The sequence below is a fragment of the Tympanuchus pallidicinctus genome, unplaced genomic scaffold (assembly GCF_026119805.1).
Source record: "Tympanuchus pallidicinctus isolate F22 unplaced genomic scaffold, pur_lepc_1.0 scaffold5, whole genome shotgun sequence".
Taxonomy (NCBI): Eukaryota; Metazoa; Chordata; class Aves; order Galliformes; family Phasianidae; genus Tympanuchus; species Tympanuchus pallidicinctus.
The window spans coordinates 67,054,957-67,081,050 of record NW_026294769.1 but is presented as its reverse complement, the minus strand read 5'-3'; the positions used below and the strand labels follow the sequence as shown (position 1 = coordinate 67,081,050).

The 26,094-nt window shown below is 40.7% G+C and overlaps 1 protein-coding gene across 11 annotated transcripts in view; it reads left to right on the top strand.

Annotated features, from left to right (window-relative positions):
* CYRIB (CYFIP related Rac1 interactor B) overlaps positions 1-26,094 on the top strand; it is a 95,725-nt gene that overhangs the window by 27,750 nt on the left and 41,881 nt on the right. For 6 of the 11 annotated variants that reach the window (XM_052704849.1, XM_052704842.1, XM_052704843.1 and 3 more), the window contains exon 2: positions 25,666-25,745. The gene's annotated coding sequence lies outside the window, so the exon portion shown is untranslated. Of the gene's footprint in view, positions 1-4,317; positions 4,480-21,281; positions 21,342-25,665; positions 25,746-26,094 lie in introns of those variants that run through there. The other 5 variants (XM_052704853.1, XM_052704854.1, XM_052704847.1 and 2 more) reach the window with 3 other exon arrangements.

Here is a 26,094-nt window from a genome sequence, read left to right as displayed (position 1 = left end):
TGGAGATAATGTCTGAGGTGAGGAGCTATAGCAGTAAGCTAGGAGGAGGAGCAGCTCATTTTGAGCTGAAAGTAGGGAAAAAAAAATGAGATCTGGAGTCTGGATCTGAGTTGGGGACAACTTGTTCAGGTTGTGGAGAGAAGGCTGGGAGCCTGTGGGCTGTGTGAAGGCTGTCAGCATGGTATTGATTGAGGGAATGTGTAGGAATGATGATGTTAATCTGTCAGCAGGTTGGGGTCATCAGGGAAGACAGGAAATTGCTGGACAAGAAAATATGGGATGAGAAGAATTGACAGGAGAACCAAGAGGGATTGAGTCTCTTGGACGAAGATATCTTGGAAGAAAAATTAGGGCCAGAAAACTTGTAGAGGTTGGACAACAGTTAAATAAAACATTTCAGTCTTCTACCATTCGTAGATGACGTATCTTTGCCACTTCAACCTGATATGTGGTGAAGTGACAGAAACCAGTGCAGTGAGCAGATGGTTCTGATTCCATTCATGTGGCGCTTAGCTACAAGGACAGACTGACTGGACTCATCTCCCAGTTAAGGCTATATACTTGGCTTTTTTTTTCTGTGATCTTGAGAACAGAGCACTCAGAAGGCAGCCTTGAATACACTACTGTATCTATTGCTTTGGTTAGGACCCCTGCTTTATCCCAGGGCAAAGTGACCGGTGCTTGTTTTATTCTGTCCTTTAGTACCTTGCCATATTCTCTTAAAATCTTGCTTCAGAAATTAATGAATCTTCTCTTGGATGGTACTGGTCTGATACTCATTTCTGTACAGTTATTTGTTACCGGAACGGTCTGGTGAGATGAGGAAGTGGTTTGCTTCCTATTTTACGCATGAGCAAAGGCACAAAGAAGAGAAGTTCAGATAGTTCTGCATGCGTGGCTAGAAATGACTGGAACCCCAGCCGTTCTAGAATATTTTATGTTTTACAGCCATATCCCTATCAGATGTGCTGCTGTTCTCTTGCTGCAGTTCCATTTCGAGACTTTCTTTGTCTCTTTGGACATACGGACACCGTAACTGAATTGGAGAATGCAGTAGTGAGCAAAGTCTTGCATCAAGCAGGACGTGGTTGTTTCATTTTGCTAGAAAGGCAAACTTTTAATTTCTAGAACTATTTTTTCCTCATGTAAGTATTTTCTTGCTCAGAGCAATGAGGAAGGATTAATTCTGACATTGTGTGACTCTCAAGAACTCATACTCTGGTATTAGGAACTCTCACAAACCTTTGATATTGATGCAGATAGTGGTTTTTCCTGCATTCCTGAGCTGTACTGCAGTCACACAGCTTTAGGGCCAGACTTGAAGGGTCAAACTTTCAGGTGCTGTAAAAAGATCCATGTTGGTATTCAGGCGGTATGGCAAAGTCGTGCAGGTAGTGCAGCTTCATTAGCAGAATTTGGGGTAACCAATTCCTTTCTCTTCCTGTTTGGTGAAGGAAGGAGGGATGAGCTTGTTTTTATTTTTCAGTGGAGGCTCTGTTTGAGTCTTGCACATTGCTCTGCTTGGCTGTTGAGTTAGATAGGCAGTCTTGCTGGATGTAGTCATTGGAAGGGAGGAGCTGTGAGCGCTTTCTGTTTTGTAGAGCCCTGTGGCTTCTCACGTTTCTCTTAGGGAACCATATCTGTTTATTCTGTCACTGGAAGGAAGGGTAAAACGCCTTTGCTATTCTTTTTTGGATCCTCCTACTAACTCATCATCCAGTTTTGCCTGGGGAGCTTCTGCTTAAGATAAGTCCTGTGAATGCAGCTTATTTGGTTAGAAAACTGCATAGTACTTTAAAGAGAGGAAAATAAGTTTACTCCTGGGTAAAGAAAAGAACAGCAGCCTCTGCTGATGGAGCTGTGGTTTTTTTGCCTTTTCTTGCCAGGCCTACTGTGTTGGCTTCTGTTCAGTTAATGTTTGGCTGATCGGCTCTGAAGCTAGGCAGGGCTAGGAACGCTGTGGCTGTAGGTTTCTCTTGAGGGCTTTGCATTCACTGGCAAGAAATACCTTGAGTCTTTAAAGTAGAAATTTCCTGCCCTGTTAGGGAGGAAAAGATCACAGGAGTAGCTTGGATCAGAAAGCTCAGGCGGTACTCCGGGTTTTTCTAGAAGCACAGCTGGCTGCTGGTGTGATACTGGCCATGTGACAAGCAAATTGAGGGACTTTCATGTTGAATAGTAATGTTTACGTTTGTAAAGGGCACAGAAACAAAAATTTTAAACAATCAGAGCCTTAGGTGCTGTTTTCTGGCCTTACCCAAGTTTCCTGTGTACTGAGTTCTGTGATCTGTCAGCTCTACCCACCTTCACTCCTGTGGGTGGATTTATGCAGTTTAAGTATGTTCAGCTCAAGTAAGAACTGTAGTGACGTTTGGTAAAGGAACATGAAGTGCAACATGCTGAAGTACAGCTACGTGTGGTGAGTCAGGCAGGAGCCAGGAGTAGCAGCTCTGAAAAAGAAGAGGAAGTACAGTCATTATAAAACTTCATTTAAAAAAAGACAAACAAACAAACCCCAGCAGCCATCCGTCAAAAGAGGATAGGAATGCATATATACTAATACACTAATACACTTGCTATCTTACAGTTACTCTCTGTATATAGAGTGTATGTAAATACATATGTGAATATATAGACATCAGATATGCACCCATGTGCCAGCGTATATGTCCATGTACTGTAAAGTATAGGTAGCTATATCAAAGAATCATAGAATGGCCTGGGTTGAAAAGGACCACAGTGATCATCCAGTTTCAACCCCCTGCTATGTGCAGGGTCGCCAACCACCAGACCAGGCTGCCCAGAGCCACATCCAGCCTGGCCTTGAATGCCTCCAGGGATGGGGCATCCACAGCCTCCTTGGGCAACCTGTTCCAGTGCATCACCACCCTCTGTGTGGAAAAACTTCCTCCTAATATCTAATATAAGCCTCCCCTGTCTCAAATTAAACCCATTCCCCCTTGTCGTGTCACTGTCCACTGTCGTAAATGCATGTAACCTCTCCTATTTTTATGCTCCCTTCAAATATTGGAAGGCCTCAGTGAGGTCTCCTGGGAGCCTTCTTTTCTCCAAGCTAAACAAGCTCAGTTCCCTCAACCTTTCCTCACAGGAGAGGTGTTCCAGCCCTCTGATCACCTTAGTGGCCCTCCTCTGGACCTATTCCAAGAGCTCCATGCCCCAGGCCTGGACGCAGTACTCCAGATGTGGCCTCACAAGAGCTGAATAGAGGGGGACAGGTACTCCAGTAAGGCAGTTTGGAGCCCAGACAAACTTGAGCTGATGTAGAACCACGAATATTTTTAGAAAACTAGTATTTTAATTGCTGGATGAAATACTGAAGTGATTTTTCAGGCTTCTATTCTGCTGTGCCAGCAATGTAGGCTTTGCTTATGCTCTTGTTCCATCTGTTGGGGGCAGGTCCTTTTTGCCAGGGAACAAGTGTGTGTGCGCACTCATCTGAGCACGCTGTGTGTTGCTGACAGTTGTCAGGAAATAAAACACCCTGACTGCAATAAAGTGCAGTTTTCACAATGTGTCAGTTTTACGCCATTGCCACAATGATTCAATGCTGCTTAATTTTGTCTTGTTGTTGTATATGTAATAGATTCAGAATAACAACTAAAAATCACTTCCTACCTTCAAGTAATTTGTATTTCATTTCCACAACTGTAAAGCTTTGACTTGCTTAAAGAGCATCATCTTCAGTCCTAGTACTAAAGCCAAATGGTTTCTTTAAAATGAAAAGCACAGTTGTTGTGCTTAGAATTGGTCTGATTCCTGGCTTTAAATCAGAGCTTCAGAAAAGCAAACAGCAAACAAAAAAATAACTGAAGATATTTGCTTTAGTCCTGGTAAAATGCTGCTCTCGGCAAATGACAGCGTTTCATTTTTGTCGCGTGTTTGTGAGTTAGGAGAAACTTCATGCAGCAATGCAAGGTACTTTTAATTACGTTATTTTTCTTATGATTTCTGTTTTGTGGTGATTCTTAAGTATATTTTTTTTTCTGAGGACAGCTTTCAGTGTTAATGAGAGCTACTGTTTCAGTTCATCTTTGGAAGTTCAGAGGAAAAAAATGAAGATAATGAATACAGTCCTTGTTAGATGACTGAATAGTCATCTTATTGAAGATAGTTTTTATAAATGACCTATTTCTTCCAAAATACTTTGGACCCTCTTGTGTTGGTTTTTGTTTGATTTAAAGCTGGTTTAGTTAAGGCATTCCTTTTTTCCCCATTTCCTTCGGAGATCTCAGAGCTCTGCTTCCTACACTTCATCTGCTGCCCTTCACTGAAGGAGAGCACCTAATAGAAGTGTTTTTTATTTCATCAGCCGGTTATGTGTGTAACATCATCTCTTCATTACTGCTGTCAGCTGTGCTGAGCTCCATAAGTTGTGGAGACTGCTGTTACAGGACGGGCTTATAATGGAAACTTGAAGTCTGTGCTGCATGTGGGCAGTGAAATGGAAGTAACTGGAAGGTAGGCTTCGTGCTCTTGTCTCGTGTCTGGTCGGGTAGTTTCATTCTTATTGCTCTGTCCTTTCTAATCCTCTTTTATTGGACATTTATTTAGAATGTTCTTCTTGCTTATACCTCAGGAAATGTCTGTCATAGGGAACATTCTTTGTGCTTTCCTTTTGACCCACCAGACTTTTCTCTGCTTTGTTCTCTTCTTTATATTCTTAGCAACAGAGTGGTTGCAGTAGCTGCTGCTTGCCTAGCTAATTTGGTAGTGTGATAAGCCTGCTTGTTTTCCAGGCACTTCCTTCATTGAGCATTGTTAATGCTTGTGATCATCTCAGTAGAACTGAGGCTAGAACTGCCTGAAAAAGGAAATAGTTTGAGTTGAATGGCTTAAACCTTTCTGTTCTGATTTTATTTCTGCCACCTTCTGACCACGCGCATTTGGAAATAGAAGCATCATTCATACTGGGGTCTGCTCTTCAGTTCCTCATGTGGGACAGGTCCAGTCGGAAGGTCAGACTGATTCTGTTATAACTGTGTGCTGAACTGGAGGTGTTTTTTTTCCTTTCCACTGTGGTTCTCAGGGTTTCTCAGTACTTGTAATTGGGGCAGACTGTGCCTGCAGGAGTCTAGTTCTCTGACAGGTACTCTTTTTGGGTCTGAGTAGGTTTTATGATACAGAACTGAGCCTTTATTTATTTGTCTCTGAATTGCAACAGGCACTGCTCTTATCCATTCCAAAGCAGTGTTTCCGGGGGGGGGAGGGGGAAGGAGAAGATAATTTTCACTTTTTCAGTGAAACCAATTTTTCAAGGTCAAGAACTCAAACTTCTAATGGCAGGAGAAACAAAGTCAGTATCCTATTTTTTCGTGAAGTAGGGTAAGTAGTGTTTATCACAGGCTGTAGATAATACTTGTTGAAAGATGCAGATCTTTTGTTATCTCCTGATCTTCATAATGACAAAGTTCTGAGTTGCATCAGAGCTACATTCTGAGAATGTGGTTGGGCTGAGTGTTTAAATGGCTTTTTTATATACCCGTGTTCTGTAGGTTAATTATGGGGAGAGAACTTTGAGGAAGTTTCTCTCTAACACAGCAGCCGTGTCCTCAGTACAGGAAACTGAGCTACTGCTTCCTCCTTCACTGCAGCACCTGTTCCAAATAATTGACCATGTACCTTGCAAAGTGGCACTGCTTTAGTCTCTAAATAGAAATAGTGTGGTCATTGTTTTAAATATACTGCGTTGTTGTTCAGTAACTTCAGAGAAATAAATTTGGAAAACACTTCTGAAAGTTGCAGCCCCAGAAGTGTCTCATGCTTAATGAGCCATGCACCAATTACAGTTGATTGACATGTATCAATTTGATCTAAATCTGTGTGCAGAAGAGCAGAGTACATCCCAAGACTGAAGTGGCTCAGCAGAGTAGGAAGGATGGAAATGCGTTGTCTGTTTGCCTGGTAATGGGATCAGCTCTGTCTAGCTATCACATTTATAAGAAAGTGATTAATTTGTGTGTCTCATTGCCCATGTGTTGATTCTTTAGAAGGTGAATCCCAAAGGCTGAATTGTTCTGATCATACAAGTAGGTAATTTGGATTATTTGAAGAGAACTGTCCTTTCTGGTGTGATGAAATGAACAATAACAGTATATTACATAAATGGAGGTAGCTGTCGAAGGCATAAACTTAGTTGTTTTCACTTAATAGTTTTGCTTGTTCTGGTTCATGTGCCAGTTACCCTGCTCTGAATTGACTGGGGAAATTGGTTCAGATACCAAACAATGGGACTCTACTCATGTTAATCCAGGTGTGTTTGTCTTGGTGCAGTGGAGGAAACAAGACAGTGTTTCTTCTGCTGCCTAAAATAAACTGGGTGAAAGCTTTAGAGGGACCAAAGGAAACAAATATATCTCAACTTTATACTGGAAACGCTCTTTAGAAGGGCATTCTGTTGCAATAGTTGAACTTCCTACTTTCTCCCATATGTGACGTTTGTTTTTAACGAAGTAATTACAAGGAATTGGCTTGTACTAATTCACTCCTGATAAATGTTAAAGCCTTTCATTTATCTGTGGAATTCTTTGGCAGACTTTGCTTCTGACAGACAAAAAGGTGTGCAGTCCTTCTGTCTGTGTCACTGTGGAAAATGAGCCATGGGATTGAACTGTGGCCTGTGTCAGTGCTGTGCTCTCTTGAATGTGAAGCTTTTCCATTAAAGATATTTTTTCTTTCGACATGGTTTGTTAGCTTTCTAAAAGGAGACCTAAGGATGTGACTCAACTTTACTGAAGGAAGGAAACATGAGATGTAGCTGTTCTCCTGTTCTGAGCTTACTGCAGACCTTTGCAGAGGGCTCAGCACTGTTGCTAAAAAATGTAAAACATGGGAAATAAGGGAAGTGTAGCTGTGTGGATGTTGTTGTTTTTGTAAAAAGAAGGCGTAGCCATTAATGCCATCTGGAATGCAAGTAAAATAAAAAGCATCCCCCCTTTATTCAAATCATTTGAATCTGTAGGAGTCTGAAAGCCTGTTCCCGCCCTCCACTCCATACACACACGCACCCCACTGGGTTCCATGAACCCTGCTTACTGTCAGATGAGAGTTGGAGATGGCTGATCCAGTACAGCTGACATGTCAGCAAGCAGGTAAGCTGTGGACAGAGTGACAGCAATAGCACAAGTTCTGCTCCTTTATGGAGTCCTAAATCACTTGCATTTGCAAGTCTGAACACAGTGGATGGCGTTCTGAAGTGCAGCTATACAATAAAGAAAAATAATCAGTAAAACCCCAAATAATCAAAAAGCCCAACACCCTTTGGCTTTGGAGCATTAGCTCTTCCCACTCCTTGGGCAAGGTGTGAAGTGGATTTTCATGCATAGCATACAGATGCCAATAAAACATGACTCTGCTAGCTGTACCAACAAAATCTTGCTGACCATTGATCAGTCACTAAACTGCCTTTAACAATGCTATATGAAGATGTCTGTTGAAAGTAGGATTTTATTTCTTTTTAAGACATGACTGGGAGCTCCTCTGAGCCATGCAGACAGTTGTCTTAGCATTCAGTGCAGCTGAGGAAAGTGGAAATGCTCAATATTTTGGTGTTTAAACAAAATTGTGATATGATTGAGTGGCTGATACAGGGCTGTGAGCTTATTCTTCATCTGTTTTGGTGCTTGGCAAGTTTGTTCTTTAAGGAACAGATGAAGAAAGAGGCCTTCAGAAAAGTAGAGGTGGGAAGGGAATAGGTGGCAGAAGAGGGGCTTCACTAAAAGTATACCAGTGTGCCATCATCACCTTTTTCTGCTTGTTTGTAGAGAAACTGCGTGCTGTTCAGAAAATGGCTGACCTAGTTTCTTGGTTGGTGAATTAGTGTATGTGCCTGCTTTCAATAAAAGCTATTCATAGACCAAACTGATCTTGAAAACTTGAAAATCTTGAAACATAAGAGGTAGGATACTAACCTACTTACCTTAGGCTTAGATTTCAAGGCACTTGAGAGGTAATGTAATAAAGGTATAGAAAATAAATAAATGGCCTAAGCTACTGGGAAATGAATAGCTCTTCATGGAATGTGAAGTTGACATCCAGTTTTCAGGCAGTAGGCTTAAAATAAATTAAATCAGACTTCTAAGTAAGTTATAGTGTGGGGGAAAAAATCTTTGGCACTTGCTGTCATTGCTGGTTGAAGAGTCTGAAGATGTTGGTAGCTATTCAAGATGCAGGTATGAGCTTCTGGTCCAAAAAGTCTTTTAACTACCTCCAAAAGAGTACCAAGCATCAGTTGTTAAATGCCTGCTGTTGGGCTAGGTGGACATTTGGTGTGAATCGTTTTGGCTGTTGTTCCATTGCCAGAAACCCCCATCTGGATTCTTTCAATGTGAGTAGTGGAGAGTGGTCCAAGTTCACTGTCAGTATTGTGCTGCAATATAAAAATCCTTTAATTTAAAGAGAAAGTTGAGGGCTCGGGTTTGTCCTCTGTTTTTAGCAAGATTAAAAGCAAAAGATATTTTAGGTTTTGTTTTTTTTTTTTTTAAAAAAAAGAGAGCTTTCAGATGAGAAGAAATCATCTGTAAGTGATGCTGTATTTATATCTTCTGTAAAAATAAGAACACTTCACTACTGAGTTCTCCTGGCAGTGCTGAAAATCAGTGTGTTTGAAGTAAGTGTTCATTGTGATACCAGTTGTGAGGCTTCATTCGAACACCAAAAAAGATGTAGCAGGGAAACCTGTCCTACCTTCATAAAGTGTACTGGGTATGGAACCCTTTGCCTTTAGAGCAGTTGGGTTGGGGTGTTCTTAATCAGAACTAAGTAGAGTCTACTTGTTAGTGCTGAAGAGTTATTCACTTTTCCACTATCCTGTGTGTGTAAGGTGGCTTTGCAAAGCTGCTGATATGGGGCTGTTTATAAATACATCTTTTTTCCTCTCATTGCTTTCCTTAGTGCACTAGCTAGCATCTCTTGCTCTATACATCCAAACTTCGTGATGGAATTTAGGCTTCTTTGTCTTTTTGCTGCTGCATTCAGCAGCAGTAGCTCAAATTAACCTGCTGAACGGAGGGAAAGAAGTTCTCTCCATTGTATGTAAAGCTGGGGTGAGCTGTACAGCTGTAAAGAGGGTGAGCTGGGCTGGGGGCAGCAAGAATGCAGGTGCCACTTACCAGCAGCTTTCAGAGGGCTGCTCTTTCATGCTAAACACACTTGTTTTGTCTGGAATTTTACAATTCTGCTTAGTTTAAAGATAACACGCTGCTTATTGGGCGGTTACTTTCCAGTGTTAGCGCTCCGCTTTTCCTCCCCTTATGTGAATACTATGAAGCTCGATTGTTGATGTTATCTGCATGAAACTGGAATTATTTTGCTGGTTGAAAATGAGACATTACTTCTAGCAGGCTTGGTTCTGGTTGGTTTTGTTGAAGTAATTCATGTTTTTATTCAAACGCTGTGTGAGCTGATTTTTACTGACTTCAGTATCAATAAGGGGAAGGGGGGGGCAGTTTAATGAACACTTAATTGAACATGCCTATACAGCTAAACCAAAATAAACTTAACCTTTCTCCTACTAAAATCTCTGAATGCTTTGTCCCAATCTGAAGGACATCAAAAGGCAGTAGGATGTAAGCCAGAACTCAATTCTGCTGCAGGTGCTAATTCTGATTCTCATTTTTCATGCTGTTGGTGTAAGTAGCGTAACTGGGAACCATAGCCATAACTGGTGCTGGCAGTTGGTGGGAGAAGAGCATCCTGAAGATGAAAGGTTTTAATGACTTGCATTTTACATTGGTAAATGAAACCTGCTGGGAGGTTAAACTGCATGTTCTTTCAGATTCAGATCTGTTTTAAAGTGGTGCTATGCTTCTAATCCAGTCAGAAATCTGTTCCAAGTGTGACTTTCCTCTGTGCTGTGGTTGTTAAGATGTTTTACTGTCACCTCAAAGCAAACTGGAGATGAGTACCAGCCTCCTTGGTTAATTCTGGCAAACTGCTCAACTTAATGATGATTAAGTAGGTTGTCTTTGTAGTGGCTTCATATTCACAAAGAAACCCAAAGCAAAACTCTATGCTGCATCTTAGTTCAACTCTGCCTTAAGTTGTATCAGTAATAAGAACAGTACTTTAAAAAAAAAAAAAAAAAAGCTGTTAATAATGAACTTAGTAGCCAACACTCTTCTAAGCTGTAAAGCATTAGCTGTTTTGTGTATGTGTGTATAAAGGTGTGACATGGCTGCATTTGTAACTGTGGAGCAGGCCATCATGCCAGCTCCTATTGGAGTAATTGACAAGAGTGCTACGAATGGTGCCGGGCAAAATGTTTTGTGGTTCTACATATTTCAGCAAATTCATTCTCTGTGTACTGACAAACTTTTTTTTTTTCCCCTGTTGTGTATCTCAGTATTCACTAAACATTTTTTGATTGGATTCATCTCATGATAACCGACGGTATTTTCTTTCCACGATATAGCTGGAAGTTATGTTAACTAGAAAGACTGGGCTAAGTTCTGTGGGAGATAGAGTGGAAGGCTATTAAATGAGTAACATTAGTAGCTGACAATAAAGCTGTGCTCTGGAAACTCAGAAGATGCAGTCTCACTGTGTGAGTTTGGTGTTCCTGGTGGTGCAACTGTGCTATCTGAGGAACTTCAGGGAATTTACAGTCTTGGTGTTGTTGCAGTGCTTAAAGGTTAAGTTGAATAGGACAGTTCTGAGTTGTTCCTGGGAGCTGTGGGGAGCTGTGTTGAATGAAGTATGCATGCTTAAACAGAAGTCTCTTTGAGTATATGTAGTGGTAATGTGTTGACTGGATGTCATGTGCTGTGAGTTTGGGGCTGCGTGTTCTTGTGAGTGAGGTTGCTCTGAAGCATGGCTATTTGTATGAATGATAAAGCCTTTCAAATGAAAAGGGGGTGATGAAAGTTTCTAACAAGAAAGCGGAGATTATTTAAATGGTAAGATGAAGGAAAGCTCTAAGTGCACACAGATATTAAATCCTGCAAGGATGGATGACAGGCAGGACTTGTGCATTGTACCACATTGTTCAAGAGGCCAGCGAGAGAGCTTGGCTCCAGTAAAGAGGCAGAGTACTGTTTGACCTGTAACTGCAGCTGCTTTACTGGAACTGGTTACAGTCCTGTTCTAACTGAAGTTTTATCTGTGTTTCTGGTATAACACCCTGCCCTCCCCCCCGAATTCTTATCAAGTTATTTCTTTAATTTCCTGCTATTTCTTACAGCGAACCTTTTTGTGTTCTACACAGCAATAAAATGTGTGCCTTCCTGTCTCCCTTAGGAAATAATGAGGATAAGTGATAAAGTAGTTAGTATTACCTCATGCCAACGTCACTGTCCTGTTCTAAGCTTACGTGTTTTTTAGAACTTTTTTTAAAAGTTTTTTTAGTTTAATTTTCAACTTAAATTATATTTAGATACTTTTAGAAAGTATCTGTGTTTCTGAAGGCTTCTGAGAATATCAGCCTTATGTAGAAGCAACAGTAATTAACAATCCAGTTCTGATAAATAGGACTCTTGAAAGGGTTATGTCTACAGCTGTCTTTGGCTGTATTCCAACCTCATTCTGGCTTTTTGACAATTCTTAGGTTTTTTTTTTTTGTTTTTGTTTTTTTAGAAGTTGGTCATTTTGGCCAACTGTTGGTTTGTTTTTTTTTTTTCTCTGTACAGTGGAAACAGGTGGTTTCAGTTCTGATAACAGAACAGCTTTAAGAAAGACACTTAGTGTCTTGCAAATACCTTCTAAGGGCTCTCTTCAGGGCTGTGAAGGCAAATCATTTATGTGAAAGTTAGCTAAGTCTAATCCTGCAATTCCACTTTCAGTTGTGAACTCAAAAGTAAGGTGGGACTGATGGCCTTGATGCCTGCCTTTGAATTCTGAGCATGCGTACCATCTTCTTGTTTTTCAGTACTGTTCTTTACATCTGCTTTAGAAGATCCCCTGAGGAGGTATTTCATCAAGCCTTTTGCTAACGAGTGATGTTCATGCACATTGAGGATTGCTTTCATAGCTCATATGTCATCTTAATGTTAAAAACATCACGAGTGGCATTCCTTTATTTTTTCATCTCTTAACTAGTGGAAGGAACTGTTTGCCAAGATCTCCCTACCAGTAAAGAATACTTCTCTGCAATTCTCTGTGAGTGTAGTTATACAAAAACTGAGTGAATTAACCAGTATTCTAAAACAGAAGCAGATTAATCTAGGCTGAAGGAGCAGATAACGGGTCATAACTTCCTTTTATCAACATAACAGAAGTAGGTGTTTCACTTTTAGTACAGTCCGGCTGTGTGACTTTGTTTTAAATGGTTCCAAGTTTGAGGATTAGTAAGAGCAAGGCTGGTAATTGCACATACCTCTTTGTTCTTGCGTAGCAACTCAGGTAAGCTTTGAGTTGACTTCGTGAGTCATTTGACTGATTTTTTTTTTTTTTTTTTTTGTCATGAAATTTTGGACAAAGCCTTGGTGTAAAGTGTGAAGCTTTGGTACACTGAGATCTCTCCCACAATTGTGTTGTTTTGGTCCAATCACTTCTCTTCAAATAATTCAAGGACAGGTTTGTTTGGGTTGGGTTTTCTTGTCTATTTGTTTTTGCTTGTCTTTCCAAACTACAGCCAGCCTTGTGGCTTGAGTTTCTTGGCAGCTTAGTTAGAGCTCACTGATTTCCAAGTGACAAGAGTGGAAATTACTGGGTGTAGGTGACTGTTACTTGTACATTCATGCTCAGAATTGCTGCATCTGGAGCTGCTTGCATTCTGCTTCCACAAATGGAGGAAAAAAACCAAAGCTGTATGTGTGGACAGATTTTGGTTTCTCAAAATTATAGTAAGTGTCTATTTTAGTATCTTAGAGTATCTGTTTTGTAAATGGGGAAAAATGCACTTGGTTAGGATTTTTGAGAGCAGAAACAAAGCCTTAAAGATCAATTACTTCAGAAGTGCTCATTTTTCCTTAAATACTCAGACGTTTTAAGGAGTAAGCAGGACAGAAATAGGCTTTTATTCTTCAGGAGTGTAAGTGAAAGAAGAGACTGAAAACTACAAATCTGCACGCTGGGGTTGTTTGCAACAGTGACTTTGAACTGTTGCAACACTTCTGAATGCCTCAGCGATAGCAGCATTTCTGATAACAGTGATTGCACGTCAGAAGCACGGTAAGGGTAAGTGTGCAGCTTGATGGTAGATAGCATTTCTCTTGACAGGCTGTACAGCAGTGACACAACAAAAATCTCTTAAAACTGCTGTTAACCTGTAAGATCTCTAAATATTATTAAAAAAACAAACTCGGGGGGGCTCTTCAGTTGTGATGAGTTGCAATTGTAAATTCTGATGAAAGCACCACTCTGTTATGTTCTCTGACACATTTCTGACTGTCAGATTGTGAAAGTTACTGATGTGGCTGAGTGAAACGTAAAGTAATTTAGAGTAAAAAAGAAACATCCCTAAACAACCATATCTTAACACCGATTTGTTTCTCTTTCTCCACTGGAAATTTATAAAATGGCATAAGATACGAAACTTGGTTTGCCTTTTATGTGTTTTATTCACTGAGCAAAATACAGAACTAAACTGACGTATTTCTTTAAAATTGATATTGTGAAACATTAATTCAATTTTAATTGAAAGTTTTCCAGCTCTTGTGTGACCTTTGTGGAAGCCCAGGATACTGTCAAGTACTGTAACTCCAGATTGAAAACCTTTCCAGCAGAAACATTCAGAAGGGTAGAATAGATCACAGTGTCTCTACACATGAAGGCATATCTATCGGGGGGTCTGTGTGTCTGTCCTCTTTGTGCCCCTCTCTGGACTTCAGTGCACTTTTTTTTTGCTTTGTGTTTCTCTCAGATTTCCATCCTTCTGTGTAAATGTGACGTAATTTTTCTAGAAGTTGGCTGCTGAATGGTGGCCTTTTTGCCATTCAGCTGCTCTTACCAGAGAAAGAAGACTAAAAGAAAATGAGGTAAGTAATTTGCCTTTGGCCTTACAGCATATGGGCTTATGACAAAGTAGGAAAGAGCTGCGGTTGGGAAAAGGTTGAGCCACTCCTTTGGGCAGCAGCTCTTGCTGGCTAGCAGAAGAGCTGGTGATATTCTTTAAGTCTCGTTAGCTCAGCCCTACCCTGCTGTGCCTTTTCAGAACTGTGGTCCTTGAGGTAAGTTAGTGCTAATGCAGCTCTTTGTTATTACCTCAGTGTGTTCAGTTGCAGAAATGTCTGTAAAATATTTGTAACATTTCTTACAATAATCAAAGATTTGAATATGTATAGTGGAATTTATGGCAGCAGTGAAGCTGTCTCCTGATAGTTGAGCTTGCTACTACGGGTTGCTTTCCTGGTGCTGTAGATGTGCAGAAGCAGTGAATGAGGCTTTGAGAAGCTGCCTAAACAAACACGGGTTTCTTACAAGTTGCATGAGTTAGTTCTTATCAATGGCTGTCCTGTGTGGTGCTGCTTTCCAGCATTAGTGGGATTTAATGCCATCCAGGGAAAACTCTGTGTTTAAAGGTGCTGCTTTGGAAGCTACTTGTGGGAATGGAGTATGCACTTCATTTGTCCATTTCGGAGTTGGCAAAGGAAGCACAGCAGCTGATGGCCTCTGCCATCTGTTAGGATCACAGCATGGATCCGAGGGTTAGCGAGAGAGACCACATGTCTGGATCCGCCTTATTCTCCTGCCTTGTTTCTTGACTGCTTATGATCTTGGGAGAACTGTCACATTTCTATGAGCTGCTCAATAACTTGTCGTTGTAGAGTTGTGCTCTCAGTTGTAAGCGCGGTGTTCGTGAGCCCTGACTGTGCCCTGGTGACCACAAGACCAAGAAGTTGGTTGTATTCTCTAGGGGTGGTTGATTCTTCAGACTTGTGGTACACAGAAAAGTGTACAGGTGGTGGATCCTGTTGATGGGTTGAGTCTTGCTCAACATTTACACAAACTTACCTTCAAATCTAGGGCTTGCCTGTGGAGCAATTAATTTCATTTATATATATTTTTAGTATTGGTGATACATCTAGTAAAATTTAAACTGTACTTTGCACTCATTCTTGATACTAGAAATTTGTCCTAATAAAAGTTCAATGTTAGTTTTTAACTACTTTTTAATATTTTAAGGCACTCCTTTAATAATCCAACAGCAATCACCAGCAGCGTTGTAGTGGTTGACCTGGATATAATGCTGTTCCAGCACTTTGTTCTTCATAATGTAAAGGTCTTAGAGATCTCAGTGTGTGTACTTCATGCAGTGTATCCTCAGTGGCTCTCCGAAGGGTCAGCAAACAGCATTTCTGTGCTTATCCCCCTCCAGATGTGTCCAATTTCACCTTTGCCAAGGCTTGCCGCTGTAGCAGAGTTCTGTACTTAAGTCCTGTGATGCTTGGTGCTGTATGTTTAGCCTCACTATGGCTAATAGGGGCAGCAGTGTTAATTACTTGAAAGCAACCAAAATTTTAACCAAATTATCAAAATGCATGTTTGTCTAGTTACTGATCTCTTAGTTTCTGTAGTTCAATAGCTCCTAAATAAGAGACCTCAAAGATAGGAGCAAGGTTAATAATTATCGGTGGAAGACTCTTTATTTTACTCTGCAATTATACATTGACTAGAAGTATAGCCAAGTGAGAACTTCTCTTAGTCCTGGTAGATCTCAGTCAAATTTTAATACTACTTTTGCTGATATTTGTACTTCTAAGTATATAACTGTGTTATTTATGTTACAGTTGGCCTGGGGCCACCAGCACAGAAGGGCATGGAGCTCTTGGAACCCTTTCAGAGGAGGGCCACTAAGGTGATCAGAGGGCTGGAGCACCTCTCCTTTGTGGAAAGGTTGAGGGAACTGGGCTTGTTTAGCTTGGAGAAGAGAAGGCTATGGGGAGACCTCATTGTGGCCTTCTGGTATTTTGAAGGGAGCATATAAACAGGAGGGGGAATGGCTGTTCATGAGAGTGGATAGTGATAGGGCAAGGGAGAATGGTTTTAAACTGAAACGGGGAGGTTTAGGTTAGATGTTAGGAGGAAGTTTTTCCACTCAAAGAATAGTGAGGCACTGGAACAGGTTGTCCAAGGAGGCTGTGGATGCCCCATCCCTTGGGGCATTCAAGGTCAGGCTGGATGTGGCTCTGGGCAGCCTGGTCTGGTGGTTGGCAACCCTGCACGTAGCAGGGGGTTGAAACTAGATGATCTTTAAGGTTTTTTTTAAACCCAGGTCTTTCTATGGTTCTTTGATATGGGAGATACCATCCCAGCAGGCCAGCATCCATTTCTGTATTTGCATGATAAGAGACTAAGAAAAATCAAAATATTCATAATGTTTCTAAATCTGTGAAAGCCATATTTATTGAAAGACTGAAAAAAGCTGCTAAAAGGTGCTTGATTGGCCAGTGATTTTTACGTTATTCTTACTTGTTCTAGTTTTTCTGTGATGTTCATGACAGTACCATAATGCTAAAGTAACTTTCTAGCTTAGGCTCAATGACAAGCATATCTTTATTAATGAGATTTATAGTTATGTTTATCTCTTCACTTCCTCTGTCTTGTTTGTGTCATATTCTAATAGTTGGAGACTACTGGCAAATGTCTGCTGTGTCAGAAGGTTCCTGCTATAGGAAGTTCTGCTGGAGGATCACCAATAATAAATCATGCCATTCTTTGGCAGTGTCTGTGCAACGTGAGATGTCCCTGATAAATTGTATTAGTTCATGAATGGCAATGCAGATAATTCCATAGTAGGTAATGTTTGTTCTCTCCCATGCTAGGCGTGATAGGCATTGAACTAAATCTTGCCTATCATGAAAGTTAACTAGCTTCATTTATTCTGAGGTTTAAAAAAAAAAACAAAAAAAAAACCAGATGATACAGAAGATTTCTGTAGTTACACTGAATAATTCTGAAGGCAGAGAGACCTGGCTATATTGCACTTTTCTGAGTGCTCTTAACTTTGTATGTATAGCCCTTCCCTGTCAGCAGTCAGACATGTCTGTTGTGTACAATTAATCAGTGCAGCTGTACCAAATCCAACACACCCTGTAGGCACTGAATCATAGTCCTTGTACAGCTCTGCAGGCGCTGAATCACAGTCCTTGAGCAGATGAGTACACAGCACCACATGACAGATCCAGTTTCTTCCTAGAAGGTATGCATGTACAGTGCATGTGCACGTTTTTGTTTGCACCTCTTGCCAAGCTGAAGCTTGCTTCTGGGTTTGTGTTGCACAATACAAGCAACACTCCTAGATAATGAGCTTCTGAGGAGCTTGGGAGGCTCTGCCTGTTGTTGGGATGAACACTGGCTCATATGTAGTACTGCCTCTCCTCTGCTTGATAACATGGGTAATGGCTCTATGGGTTTCTCAAGAAGGCACATTTCACCTATAGAGCAGCTAACTTGTCACGTGGCTTTAAAGCACTTTGCAGATGAGGTCCCTGATGTAAATTTGGAAACTGCAGAAGTTAGGCCCTTCAGGTTAAAGTCTAGTTATGCGTTATTAGTGCCGTTTATTCCTATTCTGTTGCTCTTCAAATCCACGGACCTGGAACTTTTCTGAAAGTTTGTAAGCGGATGCAGTGCTGGTATTGATTATAGTCTTGCTGCACGTGCTTGCCTCCACTCACAAAGGTAATGGCAAGTGGATGAAAAAGAGCTGTATGTCTCTCTTTGCACTCTAAGAAGCAAAGTTGCTATCTGTAGCTACCTAAGTATGTTCTGGGCTTGACTCTTCAATGTGAATTTTATTATTTGAAGCGCCTTTCTTTCATGTGTGTATTTAACCTTAGGTTTTTGACTGCATTTCCCCATGAGAAACTCTGTATCCTCAAAGACGTTAATCTTGGAACAAGTATTTGTAGCCTTACAGGAGCAAAAAAACCAGGACCCAGTCTGTGAAGTAGAGATTTTTTTTCTACATACCTGCTAATTCTATTTCTATTCTATATATATTCTATATTCTATATTTTTCTATAATATTCTATATTTATATAGAATGATTTTTTCTATCTATAGATATTCTATATTTATATAGAATAAATATATTCTATATTTATGTTTTAAATATAGGGTATTCTATTAAATGAATCCCCTATTGCAGCCTGTAGAACCTATATGTGACCATTCGAATCTTGGTGTTTCTCTTCTGCAGGAGAGTATAAGAATTATTCTAAAGTACTCTTACTTCAAAGCAGCGTAGAATAATTGTACAACTCCTGTATTGACTTAAGTTATAACATGTGCATCAAATGTAGGAAAGGTGTGTTAAAGCCTCTGATGATGGCTCCTCAAACTGTGTTTTCAACAAAGGCCTTTTACTTCATAGATACAGACAGAAGTTTTGGGAGGATGTGAGAGTGTAAGAATGACTTAAAGTTCATCAGATTTCCTGTGCAGCATAGGAGTCCACTTGCTTTTAATGTCTAGTGAGAAACGGATGTAAAAACTGAGACAGTCTATCAACAGCTTTCTGGGAGTGAGACTTCCTTCTCAAGGTTGCAAACAGAAGCACTGTGGTATCTTTTAAGCAGAACAAGAAAACTTAAATATTGAACCCTAAAAACATCATTCAGACCACCTGGGCTGAGAGCTTGGACTACTTAAACATCAGGTAGAGAAAGCTAGGTCTACTAAACATGGCTAAGAGCTTGAAGGTAATGCCTTGTCTTCTGTAGAAGTTGTCTAAATCCAGATGATTAGGGAAAAAAAATAAAAAAGAGATACTCACCAGATATCCACATATAGGGCTTCAGAGTACCTTCTCTATCCCCTGCTACCTGCTTTCAGTAGTAAGAGTTTTAAATTGCACCTCGTGGAAAAGAGGAAGGCCCTTTTGCATAGTTGCCTGCTGATTGTAGCATGTGGGAAGCCTGACTCTGACCTGTTTGTGGAGTCCTGAAATCAGTGTTGGTGTGTGAGCCAGGCGGGTGCCTCGCTCAGCTGGGGTGCTTTGCAAATAGAGGTTGGAGAGGTGGATCCAGGAAAGGCTGAGCACAGCCTGGTGAGGAGGAATTTTTATGGCACTGGTAAGTCCTGGTTTTAAGTCTTGACTCACAGTAGATCTTTATTTAATGGAAAACTGAAACTCTTCTTTGGAGCCTGGATGGGCAACTGCGGTGGTCTTGCTGTAAGCTTTAGTTAGGAAGAGTTCTCATCGGTTGCTTGTGTATTTAATCATTGAGGTAGAGTCAGTAGCAGTTGTGCTGGTCTGCTGGTTCATGTCATGTACAGAGTTTCTTTTAGTTTATGTCTTTAGAGAGTAGAAGAATTAAGGTCAGTCCTGTGTTCATCCCGTGGACTAACTCCTGGTTTCAGCAGAGTATTTTACTGGGTCCCCTGGCCAGGTCTGATAAAATCGAAGAGCAAACATAATAATTGAGATCTGAATTATGAAGACATGACAGGTTTGCTTCAGAATGAAGAAATCTTCAAGGTTTTCTCATCCTATATGTCCTGCTCTTTTGCCTTGTATCAAGAGTCTCCTTCCAACAGCAATAGAAAAGATTATTTCTGTGGTGGCATACAGAAAACATAACATGGCATAGGGCACAGTTACTGTGGGTCATCTGTGAGGGGATCTTACCAACACTTAGAGAATGGGGTAGGGCTCTTTTCAGTGGTGCCAGTGACAGGATGAGGGACAGCAGCCTCAAATTGAAGCACAAGAAGTTCCGTGTGAACACAAGAAAGAACTTTGAGGGTGACAGAGCACTGGAACAAGCTGCCCAGAGAGCCTGTGGAGTCTTCTGCTCTGGAGATATCTAAAACCTGCCTGAATGCTTTCCTGCGTAACTTACTGGAGAGAACTTGCTTTTAGCATTGGGATCTCCAGAGGTCCCTTCCAACCCCAATGATTCTGTGTGTCTTTGTGATGTTTCAGTCTGTATAACTGAACCTTGCTGTGTTCATCTTGCTATTGAAACCTGTTTTATAAGGGAGTTGGGGAGTGCTTCATCTCCACTCTGCCTGTCTTCTTCTGAGTAGGACACTAAGGAGTTGAGTTGCTCTGTGAGGAGTAACTGTTAAAGGAGAACAGTGAAATACTGGTGATGTTTGGTTTTTTTTTTTTCTTGTTAAATAAATAGTTTTATGTCAGAATGTTCAAATGATTATCAGTATAATTGTTCTTACAGTTCCACATTTCTTTGTGAAATAGAGAAACGTGCTCATTGTATGGTTAGGTGAAGTTGATATTTACAGTTTCAATTGTATGTTGAGCTCGAGATCTGTTCTGTTTCTACTGCTGCATTTACTGTAAATCTTGGCACAGGTTCCTGAACTCCAAGACAGTGAGTGAATGAGGGCTTAAAGGTAAAGATCTGATTTCACAGAATCACAGAAACACCAAAAAGAAGGTTGGAAAAGACCTGTAAGATCACCCAGTCCAACCATCCGCCTGTCACCAATAGTTCTCACTAAACCATGTCCCTCAACACAAAATCCAAACGTTCCTTACAGATTTGAATCTTCTGAAGTGTGAACAAACTCTTGGATCTTGAGCTGTTCCCCTTAGTGGAGAGATGTGTTGTTATTCTGTTAAGATCCTCCAACTTCAAGTTGTTTTGGGAACTTGTATTTTAAGGGAAAGTGGATAAACCATGCAGCTCTGCTGAGCTCAAAATGTCGTGTGTGGTATTTGAAAACAGGAAAATAACACTAAGAGGAGCGAGAATCATAGAAAATGCTTACATTTAACATCTTTTCAATGACTTTAGAGTAATTAACAGGAAAAGCTGATCAGGGTTCTGTGTAAGAGTAGTAAATTACACCTCAATTAAAGCATTGTCTTGGATTGATAATGCTTGAAACCTATGCCAAATGTTTGCTGTGGGAGCAATGGAAGGTGTTGTATGAGTGTCTTTTGTCTGCTTTTGCAACTTTATTAATTTGTGAAGATAAATTAATCTTCACCTACAATGTATTGCATCTTAGCACCATTGTTACTGACTGTATGATTTCTGGTTGAAGCTCTAACTACTGACATTTAGTATCTTTTCTTTTGATCTTACCCAGTTTCATTACTCTCCTGGAAGCAGAGAAGTGAGAACTTTTCAGCTGTGTAGAAGCAAACCACTGGGGATGTTGTAATAGATCCCTGGCAGGCAATTCATAAATTTACAGGACAATTTCCTCTTCCAACTGTGAACTTTTGTTTTGGTGAAGTAAATTGGAAAGGAGAAAAAACAAGCAAACAAAAAACGCACAACTTTGTATTATTTAAGTGACCAATAGAGTTCTCATGTTTTGTTTTCTGTTAAAGCTGCCTGTATGAATTCTAGCATGTAAAGATTTTCCTGCTTTTACAGGACTCAGTGCGTTGCTTTTTCTTTTTTTAGAGTCATCAGGATTGCAAAAGACCTCCAATATCATTAAGCCCAACTGCCCACCTACCAGCAGTATGTCCCCACAAAACCATGTCCTGCAGTAAAGCATCCCGACACTTCTTGAGCGCATCCAGGGACAGTGACTCTACCAGCTCCTTGATGCTGGTTCAGCACTTCACCACTTCTAGAGAAGAAATTTTTCCTAAAATTCAGCCTGAACCTCCCCAAGTGCAACTTAAGGCCACTACCTCTCATCCTATTGCTTGTTAAGTGGGAGAGGAGGCTCACCAGACTCCCACCTTATGAGACCCTCCTTTCAGCCTGTCCTAGAGAGCTGTAAGCTCTCCCCTGAGCCTTTTATTCTCCATACTAAACAATCTCAGCTCCTCTAGCTGTTCCTCACAAGACTTGTGCCCCAGACCTATCACCAGCTTTGTTGTCCTTCTCTGGACATGCTGTTGATGGGTTTTCAGACCTGTTGAGATCCATGTTGGGGAGGATGCATCATCCCAAATCTCCATTGCTGTCTCCTGTGCTTTGTACATTTGGGCCTAAGCAAATTCAGACTCAGATGTGTGCAGCACAGTGATTGTGGATGTGATTAATGTGCAATACATGTACAATAGCATTGGGTATATAGGTTAATGCCAGCTGCTGTTATTCCTAAACATAGTGTAGACAAAGCTTTTTAGTTACAATTACTTGGCTGCATTAAGCTGTGAAATTTACTTTTCTATGGGTTCTTGAATGTGCTGCATAAGCTGCTAATCACAGAAATGGCAGCTCAAGCTATTGCAGGTTGTCAGCTCAGTAGTGTCATGAGCATCCAACCAGAGCAAGGCAGAGAACTGGAGCACATGTGATTGCGTTGGCAGCTCTCAGCTTATGCAGAATTGAAGGAAATACTTGGACTTCACCTTCCCTCTGTTCCTGAGCCATCCCTGCTACCTGCTTGTGAGCACTTGGAGCCTGCTCTGACACAGAGTGTGCTTGATCTGTGACTCCTGCATTAATAGTAGCAAAGACTGGAAAAACTTGTAGGGATAACATGAAATCTCTGCCTAGAAACTGCTCTGTCTGGCAGTAAGAGTTGTTTTTCCATAGCATTTCAGCAAACTATCTTGCATAGGGAACTCTGAGTTTTTTCAGTAAGATGTTAGCCTCTGCGTGCTGTTGCTTGTTTTCCCCTGAGAATGCTGCCTTAATCTTAGGAGTGTTGTCCCTTATAGCTCAGCTAAGAGCAACATCTTGGAGGCTAAGGAAGCTGTGGCTGAGTGTGTGCCTGTTGAAACATGTACACCAGAGAAAAACAAACATGGTCCAACTCACGGAAGGCTCTTTGCATCTTAGTGGTTGTTTTTCTTGAGCGTGAATTTTGAATGGGAACAAGATTGAGTCAGGTGCTGTACTGCAGAATTAAATTCCACCTTCTCCTTAGGTGACAAAACAAATGATGTAAGGAATGATCACTGTAATGGATAGGTGAGGCCTCCCTAATTTAGGCTTATGCTCTGTGTCCTTTTAGATTCATCATTACAAAGCTGTGCCATCACAGCATGTGAAAGTAAGCAGGAATGTCTTCTGGGAGTGAGCAAATTCTTCTGTTGTTTGCTAGCTATGCTAATCAGCTTGTCAAAGAAACAGTGTTAATTTAGTTCAGTAGACTTTGGTGAAATAAAGAAAATTAATTTTTGAATCAACACTGAAAAGCTAGGATGGTAACTGCTTAATTCTCCTGTGTTGTCATTTATATCACAGTTATAAGCTCTTAACAGGTTATATCAACAGAAACACAAGTGATGGATTGTTACATTGAAAACTGGAGATTTTTTTCCATGTTTTTGTAGGGACCAGACATCTGTAGCTCTGTGTATGCCCCCACATCAGCCCCTGTTGTGCTGTGTGTTGTTGCACAGCTGCTGGAGGCACACACACCCTCAGCAATGCCTTTCCTCACATGACACCACACATAATTTGTCCAGCCCCAGCAGATCACATAGTTCCTATGGAAGCAGATGTTTCCATGAGCTGTTTGCTCTGCAGTACCTGTTGGTTTTCTGCCATTTCCCACCCAGGCTTGCTCTTGAGCTCCAGCTCCTGGCACTTTTTTCCCTTCTTGCTGAAGGGGTGAGCATGCAGGTATGGCTCATCAGGGAGAGACTACAGTGTGGAAGATGCTGAGCAAGAGGGCAACACTGCTGGGCTGTGCAGGGAAAGCATGGGCTTGGGGAACAGGAGGGTCTCTGTGCAGCTTTGGATGTAGCTTTTGTTAAAACAAAATTCAGCACGTTTACCTGCTGCTTCAGGTAAAAGTGAAGTTTAAATGGATGAAACTGGAAACATGCTGAATTGTAAGTTCATGCAGTGGAAGTGTAACAAATATTTGGTTTAGTAAAATAATCAGTCACACTTGAGAAAAGCTATTCTCTGCTACTGAATAAGGAACTTTTTTTCTACTAGGCTCTAATAAGATAGGAAGATCCTAGTATTTGAGTGCAGGAGGAAATTATACATGTGCAATTATACGTAGGTGATCTTTCAGCCATGAGAGCTTTGAGTTGCAGTTGTAAGGCAGAGACCTGTGCTGCTCTGCTCAGTGATACACAAAGCAGCATGTGAGTATAAGACCTTATGGCTTCCAAACAGGGGTTTGGAACTGAATTGTCAGGAATGGTGACTTTATAGAGCACTTTGGGAGGAGGAGGAACCATGATTTAGAGAGAATCATTGGAATTGCTTGGAAGAGACCTTACAGATTATCTATTTCCCTCCCTGGAATAGGGCAGTTAGAACAGTTGTTGAAACAGATCCTGTGCTTTGGCATAGTGAGGAAGGTGTCCTGGATATATTTTGAGATTTCTTTCCTCAAGAGGATGAATGAGTACCTTGTACAGCAACACTTGCAGGGAGAACAAAAACATTAAGTTCTGAGGCACCTGTTTATTTTGCCATTGACACAAATTGGCAAAAGCTATCATTGATTGACATTACTCCTTCTTTTTTAACATTTGAACTGTTGCAGCAGACTTGCTGCAGGATGGGAGTAAGATCATTTGACTTATCAGTTACATTTTGCATAATGGTCTCTTGATCTTTGGAATCCTTGTCTTCTGTTGATGGTGCTGTTGGGGATACAGGATTCTTCTGTGGGAAAAGGGGAAGAACTCTTGATGATAGTTTTCGTAAAACTAAAATCATCCCAGAGCCTCCATGTTGCAGGGATCTTCCCATTCCCTCACTCATTCTCAAGCAGGAGAAAATTGGTAGGACTGTGTTTTATTTGATTGGGAATTTCACTGCAAAGCAGTGTGTTTTTGTGCTAAATGCTCATTAATCGGGATTATGTAACCTCAAGGAGCTGTTGGTAGCTGAAGTAGTACAAATGAACATTGAGTATTTTGTGCCTCTTCAGCTGGATCTGCAGAAGTCATTGACACGACAGGAATTCTGTATTTCTAAACCAGATCTCTAAAAACAATTTGTAAACTAATTTCTAAAAACAGATGCACTGCAGAATGAGGTTGGTTTTGCAAAGTATGAAATAGGAGGATTGTTCCTTTAAAAAAAAAAAAAAAGACCCAATGTGAAATATTGATAAGGTGGATTCTGGTAACAGGAGCAGTGCCTGCGGTAGGAGCTAAAGCGGGTTTTCTGGGGGCAGATGAAGTGAAAACACTTAAACATTTACAGTTGCTGAAAACCCTGAAATGGAAGAAGCCTTCAGGATCCCAGGTGGAATAAACTTATGTAATACAACAGTGGTAAGGTGTTCACTTTAGCTAGTTACTGCAGCCAGTTGCTGCAGTATAAAAAGGAAGATGTTTCTATAAACCTATTCCAAATGAGCCAAAAGATGCTTGCAGTAGATCTCAATGGAAAATTACTGCAGGGAAATGCTTTTCTGTTCTACTATACAAGACTAAATTTCTAAGCCGAAAGCTTTACTTACATATCTTACTTTAAAATTATATTAAGTTCCGAAGGGTAAATGCTGTCATTGACCATTTTTGTCTTTAACTGTTGGAAACTGTACTCATGAACCATCTTTCTCTATGTGCAGTATATGGTAGTGTATATAAACTGAGATCTCCTTCTCTCTGCTGCAACTAAACACAAGTTGGCTCAGTAATGCTGAGATGTAATGCTCTATTTCTGATGCTTATGATCACAGCTAATTGCCTTGCTGACTCACAGAAGAGTTTGTCAGGATGCCTTTTTATTTCCTTGCGCTGTCAGTTCCATAAAATTACAAGTGCTTTGTTTTATTTGGATTCCTAAAGAACAGCATTTGTTCCTTGGCATTACAGGATTAACATTGATTTACCTCCTGCACTGACTGATGTAATTAAAGTGCTGTGTATTGTTTAGTTTTAATGGTATTCTCCTGTTTGTTCAGATTCTGAAGACAAGCTGCTGCATCGGTAACCTGGGGAAGAGGAGTTCTCTGTTAAGACTGCAAGAAGATACTACCAACTGGTAAACCATTTTTTTTAGATGTCTGCTTGTCAGTTGTGTCTGTTTTCTGTAATGTTCCAGGACAAGAAGTACAGATTACTTTGATGTATTGAAAGTAGAAAGTAGTCCATGCAGTAGTTCTTCTGTGCTTAGCAGTAGCGTACCAGACAAAAGGCACAATATTGGCTGGACAGCATGCAGATATTTAAATAGAATACACTGTGACTCAATTCCTGCTCTCTCAGTAGTAGAGGAAAAAGAAGAGTCTTTTGCCTGTGGTGGAATGTTAAACATTGTTTTTTTTTGCTTTTTCCATTGAGATTAATGCGTGTCTGAACCTTTTTACTGTACCAGAGCTATTTACTTGAAG